General features: G+C 50.9%; 1 protein-coding gene across 4 annotated transcripts in view; it reads left to right on the top strand.

Annotated features, from left to right (window-relative positions):
- Nucleotides 1–768: 768 nt before the first annotated feature.
- Nucleotides 769–17,875, top strand: part of MTMR4 (myotubularin related protein 4) — an 84,952-nt gene continuing 67,845 nt past the window's right edge. The window contains exon 1 of one of the 4 annotated variants that reach the window (XM_090024984.1): nucleotides 769–808. The gene's annotated coding sequence lies outside the window, so the exon portion shown is untranslated. Of the gene's footprint in view, nucleotides 809–5,656; nucleotides 5,772–5,849; nucleotides 6,177–16,675; nucleotides 17,840–17,875 lie in introns of those variants that run through there. The other 3 variants (XM_090024981.1, XM_090024983.1, XM_090024982.1) reach the window with 3 other exon arrangements.

Here is a 17,875-nt window from a genome sequence, read left to right as displayed (position 1 = left end):
TGAGGTGTCTTGTGAGTCTAGGGAGCATGTCTGGATTCTTGTCAGTCCATTGGTTGGTTGATTATATTTGTGCATGAGAGAGAGAGGAAGAGAGATAGGTGTGGGTTGTGGCAACTGATTGCTTGCTGGTGTTGTGGAACATTTGGTGAGAACTTGGTAAGTGAGAGATCATAAGCTGCCACTGCAGCACTTCTGCAGGCAGTAATGTGACTTCCTTGGAAAACATCCCAGTTGCTGCTTCAAGCAAGTTTTGATAATGTATTAGTATCCTCTTTCTCTCTTCAGTGTATTTCCTCTTCTTTGTCCCTTTTGTCTTGTTTACAAGTAGTATATAATTGTTTATTGTTCAGTCTTTAATAATAAACAGTTTTGTTGAATCACCTTTTGTGTATCCAACAATTTATTTAACCAGCAAACCAAGTCAAGCTTCTAGCTTGCTCTGAAGAGCCGGAAGCCCAGAGCAAGTCAGCTTGGGCCAGCAAGTACCCATAGGATACATTCTACTCAGCCACCTCTTTCACAAAAGAGGTTGTGCTTCCTGCTGGTTAAGGGCCTTACTCAAATTAAAAATATTAATCCGTTGATTAGGACACACCCTGTGAAGAAATCCGGCTCTCTGCCCCTCCTTTGGGTCATTCCAGGTGGACTCCGCTCTCTCTCACTTGCTTTCTTTTTCGTTCAGGGTGGTCAACCAGTTGACCCTGCCGCATAAATTCCTGAGGGGAGGGGGAAGTGCTCTCTTCCTCCCACAGACATTTTGAAAAGCCACAAGCAAAGTGCCTCCAGGCTGCAGCCTGGATGAACTTCTGTAAGTAAAAACTCGGAACTAGCCAGCAGTTAGGATTTATATCTAGGCAGACCTGTTAAAAGGATAATGTCCAAGGCTGTATAAGACTGATTGCTTATGTTTGCTCAAAGTGTATTCTGACTTGTTCTACCTGCCGCTCCCCACCATAAAGGTATTGGGTTACAGAGTGCCTTGCTGTATTGCTGCAGAGGAGGAAGAGGCAAGCCTTTTTGCTCCCAGCCTGGCCAGCAGAGCTTGTCTGTTTATGTTCCCTCATTTCTACCTGAGATTATCCTGGGATGCTTTGGGCTGAAAGAGGCACCCAGAGATATTACCAGTGGGCAAAGTACCCCCAAGGCTTGTCAGGATATGTGTGCCCCAGGCTGCACAGATCCTTAACAGACACCAGTGCCTGGGTGGTGGCGGCGTTACCCCAGGCTTGTGGTGTTCTCCAGGAAGAGGGACAGCCAGCTGTAGGCACCCCATGGGAGACTCCTGAAGTGTGGTTTTGGCCTGGCACAGTGAGGCGGGTGGTTCTGCGTAGTAGTGCTCCCTACTGTGTGCTACATACCCCTCTCAGGTCAAGAGTAGAACTTTATTCCTTTCCCCACCCCATAATCCCTTTCTTGTATCCTGCATTTAGGTCTCTTTATTTAAGTAGACAGAATGTTGCTAGTTAAAATATGTCATCAATCCTAATTAATTCAACAGAGAACATCAGACATATTTGCAAATTTATCAAAGCTTGCTAAAACAAAGGTTTTGTCGTTGCAAGTACAAAGTAGTTGCAGTAATGTACAATGCTGGCAACCATTTCCTATGTTTCCACAAACTTGGTGAAATTGAAATTGAAAGCTGGCTATGATGGAGTTTTTAAATTAGGCTCCACTCCCTGCTGGGGCTGCAGGAGCTGCTGCCTCCCACAGGCAGCAGCCAGGGTTCAGGCACTGCTGTGAGGGGCAGGGGGCTGCAAACCCAGGCCCCTGGCCCATAGCCCTGGCAGCTGGGGGCCCCCCCCGCAGAGCTGGTGAGGGCAGGGGGCAGTGGGTGGTCAGTGAGGGGCCTGGACCTGCATCCCAGTGAGCTAAGGGGACAGGGGGAGCTCTGACTTTTCCGTGATTAAAAAAAACCCCAAATTAAATACCAAAATCTAAAGGTACTTAGAATTTATTTTATTAAAATGATTGAGGTAGTAGTAGGACTCTGCTAGTCTTCTTTGGGAGAGTCCCCTGATGGCAGAGCCTGTATGCTATGGACATAGTCCTCAATAAGGAGCTGTTTTTGGGCTGGGATCACAGGTAAAAATCCTTGTTGTGTTGTCCCAAGCCAAACAATCCAGCTGAAGCACAGATCCTTATTTGAGGCCTGTGGCTTGTCAGGCTGGCACTCCAAAACAGTGTCAGGGTGGGCAGGACTGCCCTCTCTTCTTCGGAATGGGCCCCCAACGGCAGAGATGTGTGGCTTGGGGCAAATCAAAAAGGATTTTTCCCCGTAATCCCAGTTCCTTTATTCAGGGCTGTGCACTTAATAAAATATTACTTCACGATGTTATTAGTAAGTGTACATCCCTGATGAAATTCCAGCTCTTCAGCATGCCTAATTCATGAGCTCTGATGAGGCACCACCTTCAGCCTGGTAGTGGAATCACTCCCACACGGCCTTCTCCAGCTGCTTCCAACAACTCGCTCAGCCTTGGGAAGTGGCTCGAGCAGGGCAAGAGCCCCAGGCCGCGCTGTCTGCTCTGTGGCGGCTGCTTCCTGCACAAGCCCGGGGCCGGTGTGCTCAGGGCACATAGGGATCCGCATGAGGCTGAAGTTGGTTCCTTACTCCCAGTTCCTTTTTCAAAGCTAATCTAGACCCAATAAAAGCTTGTTATTAATGAATTCCATATCCTAAAGAGAGAGAATTTCATTAGCTATGCATATGTACTAATTAATACGTAAAATAATATTCCCCATCAAGTACAGAGCCCTAAATGAAGGTTAGATTAGGATGGGAATATGGGGCAAAATACTTCTTAGGCCACCCCAAATTTAATTGTGATGCCACTGGGGGACTGTCCCAAAGAACCATGACCACAGTCCTGCCTGGCCCAAATGACAGTTTGGTTGTCCCAAGCTGCCAAATAACAGCCCCCATGCCCACTATACTAAGTATAATGGTTTGAGTAAGGAACTGGCTTTCAGGCTGGAATTATGGCTAGAAATTCTGCTTAAGCCACCCATCAGAACATCTCTGTGGCACCAGGGGACTGTTCTGGACATCTGTAACCAGAGACTTGCCTGGTCCAAAGTGCGGTTTGGCCGTGCCAAGCTGACAACAGTCAGCACCCCAGCTGCTGTGCTAAATACATGGAACTGAATAAGGAACTGGATTTGGATTGGGATTATACCCAGAAATCCCTCTTGGGGCACCCCAGACCATGTCTCTGTGCCACCAGGGGACACTTATGGACATCTCTGACCAGAGATTTGCCCAGCCCAAAATGCGGTTTGGCCATGCCAGGCTGCCAAGAGACAGGACCCAAGACACTGTGCTAAGTATATGGAACCGAATAAGGAACTGGATTATGGGCTGGGATTATACCTAGAAATCCTCCTTGGACCACCCCAGACCACACCTCTGTGGCACTGGGGGACTCTCCTGGACATCTCTGACCAGAGATCTGCCTAGCCCAAAATGCGACTTAGCCGTGCCAAGTTGCCAACTGACAACATCCCCCAGACACTGTGCTACGTATATGGACCCAAATAAGGAACTGTTTTTTGGGGCTGGGATTGTATCATTACCTAGAAATCCTCCTTGGGCCACCCCAGACCACACCTCTCTGGCACTGGGGGAACACTCCTGGACATCTCTGCCCAGAGATCTCCCCAACCCAAAACACGGTTTAGCCATGCCAGGTTGCCAACTGACACCACACCACAGACACTGTGCTAAATTAATGGACCGGAATAAGGAACTGGTTTTTGGGCTGGGATTATACCCAGAAATCCTTCTTGGGCCACCCCAGACCACATCTCTGTGTCCAGGTAGGTCCCCCAGTGCCACAGAGATGTGGTCTGCAGTGGCCCAAGAAGGATTTCTGGGTATAATCCCAGCCCAAATTCCAGTTCCTTATTCAAATCCGTATACTTAGACAAGCAGCTGGGGTGCTGTGTTTTGGAAGCCTGGTATGGCCAAACTGGACTTTAGGCCAGGCAGGTCTCTATTCAGAGATGTCCAAAAGAATCCCCTGGTGGCACCAAGGTGTGATCTGGGGTGGTTTAAACAGGATTTCTGGGTATAATCCCAATCCCAGACCATAATCCAGTTCTTTATTCAGTTCCATATATTTAGCACAGTGGCTGGGGTGCTATCTGTTGGCAGCCTGGTATGGCCTAACCACACTTTGGGTCGGGCAAGTCTCTGTTCAGATATGTCCAGAAGCATCCCCTGGTGGCACAGAGACATAGTCTGGGGTGGCCCAAGAAGGGATTCTGGGTATAATCCTGGCCCAAAATCCAGTTCCTTATTCAGGTGCATACAGTTAGCAGTGGCTGGGGTGCTGTTTGTTGGCAGCCAGGCACGGCTGAACAGCACTTTGGGCCAGGCAAGTCTCTGGTCACAGATGTCCAGGACAGGCCCCTGGTGGCATAGAGGTGTGGTCTGGGGTAGCCCAAGAAGGGATTCTGGGTATAATCCCAGCCCATAATTCAGTTCCTTATTCAGTTCTATATATTTAGCACAGGGGGGGGTGTTGGTGAGAGTTGGAAATCTGCTGCCGCTACACTGCATCTTGGGCCAGGCAAGTCTCTGGTCACAGATGTCCAGGAGAGTCCCCCAGTGCCACAGAGGTGTGGTCTGGGGTAGCCCAAGAAGGATTTCTGGGTGTAATCCCAGCCCATAATCCAATTCCTTATTTGGGTCCATTAATTAGCACAGTGGCTGGGGCACTGTCTATTGGCAGGCTGGCACAGCCAAACTGCACTTTGGGCCAGGCAAGTCTCTGGTCACAGATGTCCAGGACGTATTCTGATGGGTGGCCCAAGCACAATTTTTAGCCATAATCCAGGCTCAAAAGCCAGTTCCTTATTCAAGCCATTATACTTAGTACAGTGGGCATGGGGGCTGTTAGTTGGCAGCCTGGCACAGCCAAACTGTGCTTTGGGCCAGGTGGGACTGTGGTCACAGTTCTTTGGGCCAGTCCCCTAGTGGCATCGGCACCAAATCTGGGGTGGCCCAAGAAGCATTTTGTCCCGTAATCCCATCCTAATCTGACATTTGTTTACGGCGCTGTACTCGATGTGGGATATTATTTTATATATTAATTAGTACATGCGCGTTGCTAATGAAATTCTCTCTCTTTAGGATGTGCAATTCATTAATAACTAGGTTTTACTGGGTCTAGATTAGCTCTGAACAAGGAACTGGGAATAAAGAACCAACTTCAGCCTGGTGGGACCCGCAGCTGCCCGGGGCACGAAGCGCTCGGAGCCCGCCCCCGCCCGCAGCCAGCCCCGAGCGAGGGACTCGGCGCCCGGCCGGGCTTGGAAGCCCCCGCCCGCGCGCCCCCTGCCGGCGTCACCGAGATGGGGCGGGGCCCCCTCCCGTGCCCGGTGACGCACGGCCCCGCCTCTCCGAGCCGCCAATCGCTGCCAGCTTTGTCCAGTCTTCCTGGCCGAGGGGGTGAGGAAGTGATTTTCCCATTCTTTCGGGCCATTGGCTACCCTGGGACGCGCTGTGATTTCTGATTGGATGCTGCACACGGAGATCCCGCCCCGCGCCCGCGCCCTTCTCCTCACTCCAAGGCCTCCGGTAGGCTGAGGAGCTGGAGAGCGGTGGCGGTCAGGCCGCGGAGTCCTGGGCGGGGCTGCATTCTCTTTCTCCATTGGCCGACGGGGGCCTCGGCGGCGCCGGCTGATTGGTGGGGCCGAGCAGGGTCAGCGCGGGGCTGGGCGGGAAGTGCACGCGGCTAAGGCGGGGGTGGCGGAGACTGACTCAGGTGAGACCCTTGCGACGCGCGGCCTGGCCGCCCCGCCCCGCCCCGCCCCGCCCCGCGCTGCAGCCCTTGGGCCGGGGCCGCCACGAGCTCCGGGGCCCGCCGCCGGCCCGCGGCCCATGCGCTCCTGGCGGGGCAGGGCTGGCGCCGGGCTCCTGCTCAGGACAGAGTCCGCTCAGTGCGGGGCCTGGGGTTCGGCTTCCCTCCCCCGCACGCGCCTGCTTCGTCCGGCCCGCAGATTTCACTGGCGCAGCCCTGGCATGGCAGCTGGCGGGTGTGTTCGTCACGGGCCGCTGTGCTCCGGGCCTGCCCCTGCCGCCCTTCCGCGGGGCGTCTCTGATCTCTCGTTCCTGAAGCGCGCGGCTCGGGCCTCGGTTCCTGCCTTGCTCCTCCCGCGCTGCTTTCTAGGTTTGCGACTTTTTCCCTCCTGAGGACGTCCCTATTGCTGGAGCTTGGGATTGATGCTTTACTGCTGAGTGTTGGGCTTTCATTGGGCTTTAATTCCTGTTCCTCTTGGGCTTCCCAGTGGAGGGAGAGTTTTGTGCATGGTCATCAGGGACAGGATGCATGTTACAGGTCTGTTGGCAGTCTCTGTTCTTCTACTGTTTTGAGTGGTGTTTGGTCAGCGGGAGTAAAGCTTAAAAGCGAGAAGCATGATCTCTGTGGGTCTGTCCTTGCATTCGCTCAGCAGCAAAACTATCCAGGACTTGAGACTGATAAATTTTCAAGTGTATTTGGGGGCTGCATCCCTCCTGCTGCATGACCCCATTTACAACCCCATTTCCTCAGGGTGGTCCCACACTCCCAACCTGCAGCTACAGGCTCTTTGGCCCTGCCAGTGTCCCTCACTCCCAGCCAACATGTACCCCCCATCCCCAGGGCCCACAGTCCCCTGCTCCCCAGGAGTGTCTGAGCCCTAGCTGTCACCCATGGGAGGTGGCAGCTGGTGCAGCTGGAGTGGAACATGGAGCCTGGCTCCCTTTGCTGCTCTCACCCCCTGCCCCTGCAGGCAGCACAGCAGGAGTGGAACCCACGGGGGGGGGTTGGAATGTGGGCTTCCTGTTGCAAGCTTGGGGCTCCCTGCCCTGCTGCCCCCTGGGGCCTCAGCAGCTCAGCAAGCTGGGACCCAGGGCAGAAGGGAGCACTGCACCACTGTGGCCATCAAGATGAGGTGCCCCCTGCCTGCCTGGCAGCAGTGGGGGCACAACTTCACATTGCCACAACTTGCCTTTTGCAGCCATGGCAGTACAACACTCCCTCCTGTGTCAGGTCTCACCTGCTGGGCTGTGCAGGCAGCTGCTTCTGCCCTGGAACTGGTCTGGCCCAGCTGCAGCCTTGCACCCCCCCCCCCCCCCCACTATGGAGCAAAAAAAATCTCAGGGGGCATGTGTCCCCCCGCATCATCTGCCTCCCACTGCTCCCCACAGTGCATCCCCCATGCACCTTCCTCCCAACCCCCATAGACTTACCTGGAGGGAGCTGTGGGAGCTGCTGTCCACTGCTGCTTGGCTGCCATATGGATGTGTGCGTTCACGTGGTGCCCCAAGCATCCCCTTGCAGGCTAGAACTCTATCTTTGAAGAGGAAAATCTGTGCTTTTCTTCAAGGAACAGAAAACCCAGATCCCTGTATGCTGACCCCATTTGCTGATGTTGCAACCCCATTTGGGGTCATGACACACGGTTTGGGAACCACTGGTGTAGACAGTAACGGACTCTAGTTTGCCTGCTCTTGCAGTCAAATGTAGAGAGATACAGTTATTTGCCTTAATCTGAAATCAGAGGGAAGGCAGGGCAGGCTGGCACCTTCTGAGAGACTAACTTGCTCAAATGTATATATGGACTGGTGCAGTAGACCCTTTTTCATGTTGGCCACAGCCTCTTCAGGCTGTTTGGGAGGCTGAATTTTGGTCAAGCCTGTCTTTGTTAATTTAATATAGTCAGGAGATTAAAGGGAAGGACTGTGTTTGCATGATTGGAAAGGGCTTGTTGACCAAGGAACTTGCTACCACTATTTCTGTATTTTGACACATCATGTCTTATTTGTGGAGTCTTATGATAGTAGTGTGTTTGTTTCTAGGCCTGATGCCCCCTTCCTTTAGAAGCGGTTAGGCATCCCTTCTTCCACTGGAAGGAGATCTATGTTGGACAGCCTCCTATGTGCAGACTTCTCTTGGAAGCTATTTGTTGCAGACTTGTTAGGTAGGAGTCTCTAGTAGGGATGCACCAATAAAGATATTTGGGGCTGATACCAATAACCAATTTTTAAGGAGGAATATTGGCTGATAAGGATCCAATTTCCAATAAAGCTTCATGCAGCTGGTAAGTCTGTTGTGGTGGGAAGGGGTGTTGGGGCAGATCAACTCTGCTCATGGTGCGGGATGGAGTTGGGGCAGGGGCAGACACTGGCCAGCTGGGGCAGGGCGTGGGATGGAACGGTGGCTCATCTGGGGGGTGGGGATCAGCTGTCACTGCTGCACACACCTTGGGGGGGAGGGGACACAGACTGGAGCCAGGGCTGCACCAGTCTCTTTTTGGTGGGGCTGAGTTCGGGGTAGGCAACGGTGGCACTGGGAGGGGGCACTATGGGGGGGGGCCTAGAGCAAAGTTGGGTGTGGCTGCAGCCTCTCTCAGCACTGCCACTGCCCACCCCAAACCCAGACCTCACTGAGGACAGCCTGGCTTCAGCCCACAGCTGCAGCCCACCTGACCCCACCCTGTGCAGATCCAGGGGCACATGCCCCCATGCTCTCCCAGGGTGCAGGCAGTGGTGTGAGCTGCCCCCCTTCCCCCCCATGCTCCCCCAGACGAGCTGCTGCTCTGCCCCCTGGCCTGTCCTGCCATGCCCCAGCTGGGCAACATCTGTCCCTGCCTCACTCCCTCCCTCACTGTGGGGGTGTTGATCTGCCCCCCACACCCCTTCCCTCTCCCCTTCCACCACCACAGACTTACCACCTGCATGCAGCTCTCCAAGCTGCTGAGCTGTTCTCCTCTGCCTGTGTATTGCACTGTGGCTGCATGCATGCACGGGCATTATTGGCTGCATTGGCCCCATTTCCAATACAGCCAATTTTCTTTATATTGGTGCCAATCCAATATCCGATGGATGTATTGGTTCACCTCTAGTTGCTATGGCCTGTGCCTACTGGCAGTGACATTTATGAGCTTTATGGAACTTAACCTATGCTCTCAGTAGCCAAAACCCATCTAGCAAAGCAATGTAGTATTTGAAGGAACAGGATTTTTGTCCTTGTCTATGAGAGGTATTCAGCTGTTGGGGAAATTCTGGCCATGAGTTGTCTATCACAGGTGGATGATATGAGCTGTCATAGTAAACATATTGAGGTTAGATGTTTGTCTTTGAGATGTTTTTGCAGATTCATTTGATATCAGATGTTTGCAGCAGCCATTTGGGTGCTTTGAGCTGGCATAGCCCCTAATTTGCTCTATTACATGGTACTATTTGCTTGGCACATAAGAGGTTCTTGATCGAATGGACTTGGAGTTCATCAGGGTAACAACAGGCCTATTACTCTGATGCTGATCCTATGTAAAATCATGGGTCTTTAATAAGGGGTTGACGTAATCAATGAAGAGGACAGTGATATAACTAGTGCCAATCAATGTGAGTTTACGTGAAGTAATTTCATAAAGAGAAACTGTGTTATGTTATATCTTGACTTCCTTAAGGTAGTGGTTGGCAGCCTTTTTGGACCATGGGCCAGAATAACCTGGCTGGGGTCAGAGTTGGACAGGCTCTGGAATGGATTCCCAAGTGAGGTGGTATTCTCTCCTATCTTGGGGGTCTTCAAGAGGAGGCTGGACAGATACTTGGCTGGGGTGATATGACCCACCCATTCCTGCCCAGGACAGGGGATTGGACCTGATGATCTGCTTAGGTCCCTTCTGACCCTAAGTGCTATGATACTATGAGGTGGTAGGACCTGTCTGTCGCCTCTTTTTCTCCCTGCTGTGGCACAGGAAATATTCCTGTTGCCAGTGCTTCCCCCTGCCATTGAATTCTGCCAAAGCCCCATGGCCATGAACTAAATCTGGCCCATGGGCCATAGCTTTCCATCCATACCCAAAAAAATGTAACTGATAAAATTGCCAGTGACCTATGGATTGGAGGAGTGGTACATGCTGGAGAGGGCAGGTCACTGGCACTGACTGATTTGGGTCGCTTGGCCAGTTGAGCTCAGGTAGACAGTGTCTGCTTCAGGATGGCTAAATGCAAGGAAATGTAAAAATGACACAGAACTTAAAATGTGCCTTCAGGATGGGGGATTTGTGAGGACTGTTGGTTAGGAAATAGACCCTTATCCCCCTTTGAATATGTTTAGTTCCACATACCAAGGTGAAACTTGTATTCTTTTTTTTTTTTCAATCTAGTAAGCTTGTGGTCAGGCTTAGAGAGAGTGGCAGTTAAGGCTGCCTGAGTTATTTCGTTGTAAAGCTCATTTTCTGCAGCTTAGAACTGGGCCAACTTTTTCTGAGATGTGCAAAAAGGCTCCAGCATTAGCAGGGTCTTGCAAATCCTGAGCTGCCTGGCTTCTCCCAGTAGAGGGTGCTGAGTTGTTGTGGTATCCTGGGTGCAGTTGGCCTCAGATGTCATTCTGCCTGGCCTGCAGTCTGCCTGCTTCTCTCCTCCATCTCTCATGGTCTTGCTGCAGAGGGAGTTTGTGTGTGTTGGAGATAAGTGACTGTAAATGATCTGGTAGGGGTGGATGTGTTGTGGCACACCTGAAATTGCTGAGCTATGAAGTAGAATGGCTGCTGAAGTGGGAATCAGGATTTGCAAGGGGGCTTCCAAGACGGGTAATTGAGTGAACCAACACTGCAAGTGAACCCAAAGCACTAAAATGCAAGAGTGACTTCTGAGATGTGAGGTGTAGGTGTGAAGCTCAGGAAGAAAGTAGCAAAGGGGAGAACAGGAGGGGTAGGACTTCAGAGGACTGAGGGGTAGGTTCAGGAGACAGTGTGAGATGTCTGAAGTAGGGCAGACCCGGGCTAGGAGGGAGAACGAAGCCTCAGGAGGGAAAGGAGAAGAAAGACAGGATATGGGAGAGAAAAGGTGGTTAGCATGAGGACAGGATCTTTGGGAATGGGGAGGAGATGAATGAACAGAGATGGCCAGTTGGATTTCTTTATTGTGTTTTAGGAAGTTGTAGTGAAGCAACACGTGGCTGGTAGCTGACCTGAGATCCTCTGGGAGCCCCTGTGGTAGGGATTAGGAAGCTCAGACATCTCAGGGTATAGGTTGCCTCCTCTGAAGCACAGTTTGAATAGTTGTTGGCAGCAGTTGGCCACATTCTCACTAGAGGTGCATCGATACATCTGTCCAATATTTGATCAGCACCAATATAAAGAAAATGGATCATATAGGAAATCGGCCTGATGTGGCTGATAATTTGTCTGATAGATGCCCGTGTGTGTGCAGCTGCAGCGCAGCACGCAGGCAGTGAGAACAGCCCGGCATCTTAGAGAGCTGCATGCAGCTGGTAAGTTGGGTGTGGTGGAAGGGGAGGGGGGAGGGAGGGGAGGTGGGGGCGTAGATCAAGGCCCCTACAGTGAAGGAGTGGGGCTGGGGCTGAGGCAAGCGCTGCCCAGAGTGGGGTGGGATGGGCACGGGATGGACTTGTGGCTCTTGGGGGGGGTGCTCCCAACGCTGCATGCTGCTCATCTGGGAGCTGCTGGTATGGGGCTTGCCCGCTTGTCTGGCAGTTCTTGCCACTGCTCCCACCGCTTGTCCAGGAAGGTGTTTGGGGGGGGGGGTAGGCGTGTGCCCCTTGATCAAGGTGAACTGGGGCCAGGGCTGCACGGGGTTCTTCCTGGCCTGGCCTGGCCTGCCCTTCCCTGCACAGAGCTGGGTGCACGTGCCCCTCCCCAACATGCCCTCCCAGAAGAGTGGCAGGAGCCACCATGAGCAGGTGAGTGTTAGACCAGCAACTCCTTGATGAGTAGTGTGCAGCTGTGAGAGGTGTGTGTCCCGATGAGCTGCAGCTCCATCCCATGCCCTGCCTTGGCTGGGCAGCACTTGCCCCAGCCCCTGCCCCACGCACACTCCTCCCTTACAGCAGTGGCCTTGATTTGCCCCCCACCGTGCCCCTTCTACCACACCAGATTTACCAGCTGCATGCAGCTCTCCAGGCTGTGGGGCTGGTATTGGAAATTGGATCATTATCAGCTGATGTGCCTCCTTAAAAATCGGCTATTGGTATCAGCCCCCAAAATCTCTGTTGGTGCACCCCTAATTCTCAGCCAAACAAATCCCTGACATTGCAAGGACTTGGGTTTTGATGGTATCACAATCCCTCCAATTTTCTGCCTGTCACAGAACAGTTGGGTCCCCTGAGGGCTGAAACTAAAGTTGCTGAACTCAGTGCAAGGGCATTTGGGAATAACATAATGTCCTATGATGCACAGGAAATCAGACTAAATTGAAGGGGGCTGTGCTTCAGGTTGGCCACCCCTAGCCTAGAAGATCTGGTGGCCCCTTCCTGCCTGGAACCCTGAACTTATGCTGAGGGACTTGTTTCTTCCCCTTAAATCAAAGAGGCTGTGCACCAGGGCACCGTACCCAGGGGAAAGGCTGTGATGGGGAACACACTGTCTCTCCTGAGGAGATTAGAGGGGTTGTACTGAGAGCAGTTTTTAGGGCTGCAGGAGCAGAGCTGGGGTGCAGGGTACTCTCCTGTAAATGTAGGTCTCCAAGATGTTTTAGCTAACGTTCTCTTTCTATTGAATCCTTTTCCAGTTATTGCAGACATCTTGGAATACTGTGCAGAACTGACCGGTTATAGGTTTCTGAAGCTGAGCCCAGACTCTGGCTCTTGCTGAAGGCCTAATCTGTAGCTTTGCTTTTAAATCTGTTTCTCTCTGCTTTATATAAGTCTGTAGCCTTGTCGGTACCTGCTGCCATATTCTCTGCTGTAAAAGACAGCATGACCCCAGATGGCAGTCATGTCAGCACAGGGCTCTGCACCCTAGCAGCTGACTCTGTATCCTCTCCATGTGGAGTAAGATAATTTCTACAGTATAGTGCTGCATTTCTCAGGCCTGAGGCCTTTCTGTAACTTGTGGAGCCTTTGCTGAGATCTGGCGTTGCTGGAATTTGGTGCATGTGGTACTACATCCCTGGACATGTGTGGAGGGAGGGGGGCATTACTTGTGCATTGTATGCAAAGGCTGTATCTGAGATCTCTGGTGAGGGGATTAACTTTAGTCTTTCTGCAGGCTTCTTGCTCTTAGTGTGGTTTCTTGGTGATCCTAGATGAATGGCAAGTACCTTATGGCTTCCCTGCCTGAGCTTGAAGAACTTGGAAGCCTGCTCCATGGTGGGGTGAGGGAACAGGGGATGGCACCTGCCTGGTGCACAGACATGGGTGGTCTGTTGGCTAGTGCAGTCAGTGTACAAGTCTCTTGCTTCTTCCTCATACATGAGGAGTTGCCTGCCTTTTTAACAGTATTCATCCTGAAAGATCTTCTAATGTTCTGCAAACAGTAGACAAAAGCAGCCACTTGCTGTGGATGCATAGTAGTTGCTGGTGCTTGGTATCTCTCTGCACCTACACTGGAAGGAAAGTAATTGGACCAGAACATATGAGCAAGCCTTGTGCTTACCCGAGGGTGCAGATAGTGTTTGTTTATTTGTATGTCCGTCCCTCCCCCCGCCCCTTCCCAACACAGGTTCAGGATTGCTTACAGTAAGAGCCAGCATAATGCAATTCATGTTGGTACAGCAGGGGCAAGACTGTGACACTGAAAATTTCATCCCATCCACATCAAGAAAACCATGTGAGGCCTTTATCAAAGGTGGAGGGAGGGTTGAGTTGCCCCTTCTGAGGCATTCAAACTAGTGCTTTACCAGCAAGCTCTCATTTGCCTTAGGCTTAGGATACCGGTTCCCCGGTAGAGATGCTGGTTCACTATGGGGTGCCCACCACTCCCTCTCCCGAAGCCATTGCTTGCCTGTTATCACAGTACTGTGCTGCTAAAGGAGTCTTTCTTTTCCCTTTCATTTGAGTGACTTCAATGAAGTGGAAACCCTGCCTCTCTATTGTTTCCCCGCCCCCACCCCATGCTGGCATTTTCCCAAACATTCTTCTCGACTAGAAGGCAAGTCATTCAGGGAGCCTGTGCATGCCCCTACATCTCATATTTACACTGCAGTTAAGGTGTTTATAACTGCATGAATGACAAGGGCATTACATATGCACCCAATTTAAGGTGCTTTAAAATGGTAAACCAGCATTATATGTGTTCCATGTACAATATAGAATAGTGGTTTTCAAACTTCTTTACAGACCACTTAAAAATTGAGGGACTTGGCAGACCACTTAATAAACTTTCTTTTTTTTTTTGTTCTACAAATCAAAGCACACAACTCATATTTTAAAATCAGTAGTCTCACCTTTCTAATACCATGGATGTGCCTGGTTTTTTGAGCAGAGTTCTGGGAAGTCAGCTGTAACATTTGTCAGCTTTAGCCTTAGGTCACCTTTCTGCGGACCACCTGAATGGAGCTTGTGGACTGGTTGTGGTCCGCAGACCACAGTTTGAGAACCTGGTAATAAGCTGATGGAGAATAGATTTAAGTTAGAGATCAGAAGGAAATATTTTACAGTTAGGGTGGCCAAAATCTGGAACCAAGTGCCCAGGGAAGTGGTCCTCATCCCTACCTTGGGCAAATTCAGGAGGTGGTTGGATGGTCACCTGTCTGGGGTCTTGTGAACCTAGCATTCATTCCTGCCTGTGTCAGGGGGTCAGGCTAGATGATCTGTTCAGGTCCCTCCTGACCCTAGTTATTATGAAACCTCTGATATAGAACATTTTTATCTAAATTGCGTGTCTAGGGTTGCCCGAGAGTCAGGACTGATAAGTTAATTAGCCCTGGCCCCAGGACCGCACAGGGTCATGCTGGGCTGTGGGCAACCAGCTTTCAATTTGCCAGTGTAGGGGGACCCAGGGTCATGCTCCCAAGCATCCTGTGCTCTGGGAAGTAGGGGTTCTTATCCCAAAATTTTACCATCTGATGTACGTGTGTGGCACAGTAGGAAGCATTATAGTTGGAATAGGGGATGAGATCCTGGGCACCTTAAATGAACATATGCCGGGGCTCTATGTGATGCTAGGCAGAGAGAACCTGTGCTAGCTCTGGAACAGGAAGGTTCTTTGAGTAGATGCCATATCTTTTATTAGACCAACTGAGTAGTTGGAAAAAAGTTCTTGGCAGGCTTTTGGGCGCAATTGCCCTTCTTCAGGCATAAGGAGTCTAAGCATAGGAAGCTGTATAAGTTTGTTAGTGATGTGCAGAGCTTGTTAGCCTACCTGTAGTGCCATACTAACAGGGTTAAACTGCTGCTTGTTCTGGAGTTAGTGGGGGTAGGATCACTGTATGGCCTTGTTTTGTGCAATATAGACATACCCAGGGAACAGCCTGTCCACACTGCTCTGGTTGGGTGATGTGTGGGGAGGTGTTGGTGGGAGCCATCACTGCTTCTAGACCAGGGATGGGTAATTATTTGGGCTGAAGAGATCACTTAAGGAGTTTCTGTGACCTGTTGTGGACAGAGGGGTGCGGAGTGCAGACCTGGGCCAGTGTGTGTGTGTGTGGGGTGGGGGGGGTGGGGGGGGGGGAAGGGGCACTGACTCAGCATGGCCGGAGGGTGGGAGGAGCAGCGGTTGGTCTAGCCCTAAGCTATCTGTCCTGGACCAACCAGCAGTGACCCTGGACAGAGCAGGCAGGTGAGGTCCCCATGGAGCCCAGCCCAGGACATTTATGGGCAGGGCATGCTTAGCCAGCTGGATGGGATGAGACTGAAGGTGGGGTGGGGAGCAGGGTCTGGGAGCAGGACAGACAGGCTGGGACTGTGGGACTGTGACAGCATGGGGCCAAGCCCAGGGCAGAGCTGCAATCCACTCCCCACATTTCCCTATGACAGGCACTGGGTCTGCAGGCAGGGATTTGTGGGGAGCAGATTGCAGCTCTGTCCCAGGCCTTGGTCCTGTGCTGACACTGCTCCACTATCCCAGCCTCTGCCTGCCCATCCCCCTTCCAGATGCTGCTCCCCATCTGCCTACATCTACCCAACCGAGTGCATCTTGCCTAATTGTAACTCCTGTTTTTGCTTACCAGATGCCAGGGCTTTTGTCTGCCCCTCATTCCCCACCCTTCTGGGGTCCCACAAGCTTCTGCCCATTGATACTTAAAACATTCCCTGCCTGATGAACAGGGATCCTGTTTTTTTCTGTTTAAAAACTGCAGATTCTCTGATTTAAAAACCCAAAATTTGTGATTAAAATGATAGGCCACTGTATATATAGGTATCAGTTGAACACAATGTTTAATTGTTATATTTACATTTTTAAAGCAATTTGGAAGCCTGCCAGTTCCTCAATCACTATAATCAAATACATTCTAAATATCTATATATTTTGGCATTTGATTTTGGGTTTTTCATCACAAAAAATCAGAGCTCCTGCTGCCCCCCCTCACATACCAGGATGTGGGTCCAGCTGCAGTTTCCCCTCCCCCCCCGCTTTGTGGTACTGAGGAGCTCTGATATGCCGTTGCCCCTCACTCCCACGCCACAGCTGCACCCTGCAGCCCTGCCAGTGCCCCTTACTCCTTGCCTACCCCCCACCTGTTCCCTCCCAGCAGCAGCTTCGCTGTGCACCAGGATGTGGTGTGGGGGGTGTTTGTGTGTGTATGTGTGCACAGCCCTGCCATCGGTGGCTCAGCAGCAGCAGCAGGTGGTGGCCCCTTGGGTCACCCACAGCCATGTTTTCACATGGTTAGGTTTATCAAATAAAACAGCTTTTGGCTACCCATGGGAGGAAAAAGTTCCTTCACCCTGAAAAGGGAAGTGTTCGGCAAGCTGCAGAGTCCCTATTTTGGGGATTTTGAGCTGTTGCGCATCACTGCAGCCATGAATGTCATTTAGGAACTTCCACAAGGGGGACTTCCCTTAAAATATAGGTGCTTTCCTTTTGGGCCAAAGCCCTGTGATAGGAGAGAGGGTAGTGCAAGTGCTCTGACTTCTGCCGTGATGGAAGGCTTGGAACCTGAACACTGAAAACCCCAACTGGGTCTAGCAGAAAGTCACAGTCTTTCTCTGTGCCCTGACACTGCTCAGACCACCTCTTGAGGTTCCTTCACCTGAAGCAGAGTTCTTGAAACGGGTTTGTCGCTGCTGCGGCTTTGTTCTGGCTACTTCTGGTTGTACAGGTGAGCTCAGACGAGTTGTCTGACCATTTTGTTTTTGCTCAGCACCCAAGCTTTGTAGGGTGGATTGATCCAAATAGAAGCAATTTAAATGTCTAATTTAAAATGCCAAGTGGAATTGCTAAGCCTTGATGTAAGTCATCTATTTTTAATCAACTTTTCTATGTGTGTAGGTATTTTTCTAAGGTGAAGTATGTTCTCGCTTGGTAAAACCATTAAAATATGCAGAGTTACAGCTGGAGTTTTTACACGAGGTTTGTCACAGCCTTTCTCCTGGGAAGGTATGCTGTGAACATTCATTTGAGGAATTATGGTTTGATTTTATTTTATATTTTAGCAGTTTGAAAATGATGGAGACTATTGGCCCCTTCTAGGATCAAGCCCATAATGTAGTATGTGACTTACTGTCCCATACTGTTAAGCTTAACCTCAATAATTTCCCCCATGTTTCTTGATAAAAGCATGCAGGATGTAACTCGGTCTTCTTGATTGAGGCTCATGGATTCAGCATGTTTATTTAAGGTTTTGTCTTAAATCATATTTTAACTGAATATAGTTAACTGTCAACAAGTTTATTGCAAAAAAAAATCACCAGCAATGAGGCCTTGCTGACTTAATTTTAAATGAGTGTTTGCAGTTTGGAGTATGCAGCACTGGGTTGTGAGTTGAGGCAGGTGCTGTTTGCTGGGTGTGAGGGGCACTGGCACTCAGCAGAGTTGGGTTAAGTTCATATGCTCTATAAATCTTAGTGACTGAAGCTATTTGTTTATCAGTGTAACTGGGTGACCTAGATAGTCAGGGTGCCAGTCCCAAGGAAGAGGTGGAATTGCTGTAGGGGAAAGGAAGGTTAGTTTGCTTGTGGTAGGGCTGAATGTTATGGGA

Source organism: Crocodylus siamensis, chromosome 13 (genome assembly GCF_052110815.1).
Source record: "Crocodylus siamensis isolate JL-2025a chromosome 13, ASM5211081v1, whole genome shotgun sequence".
Lineage (NCBI taxonomy): Eukaryota > Metazoa > Chordata > Crocodylia > Crocodylidae > Crocodylus > Crocodylus siamensis.
This window is presented reverse-complemented; position numbering and strand designations above follow the sequence as displayed.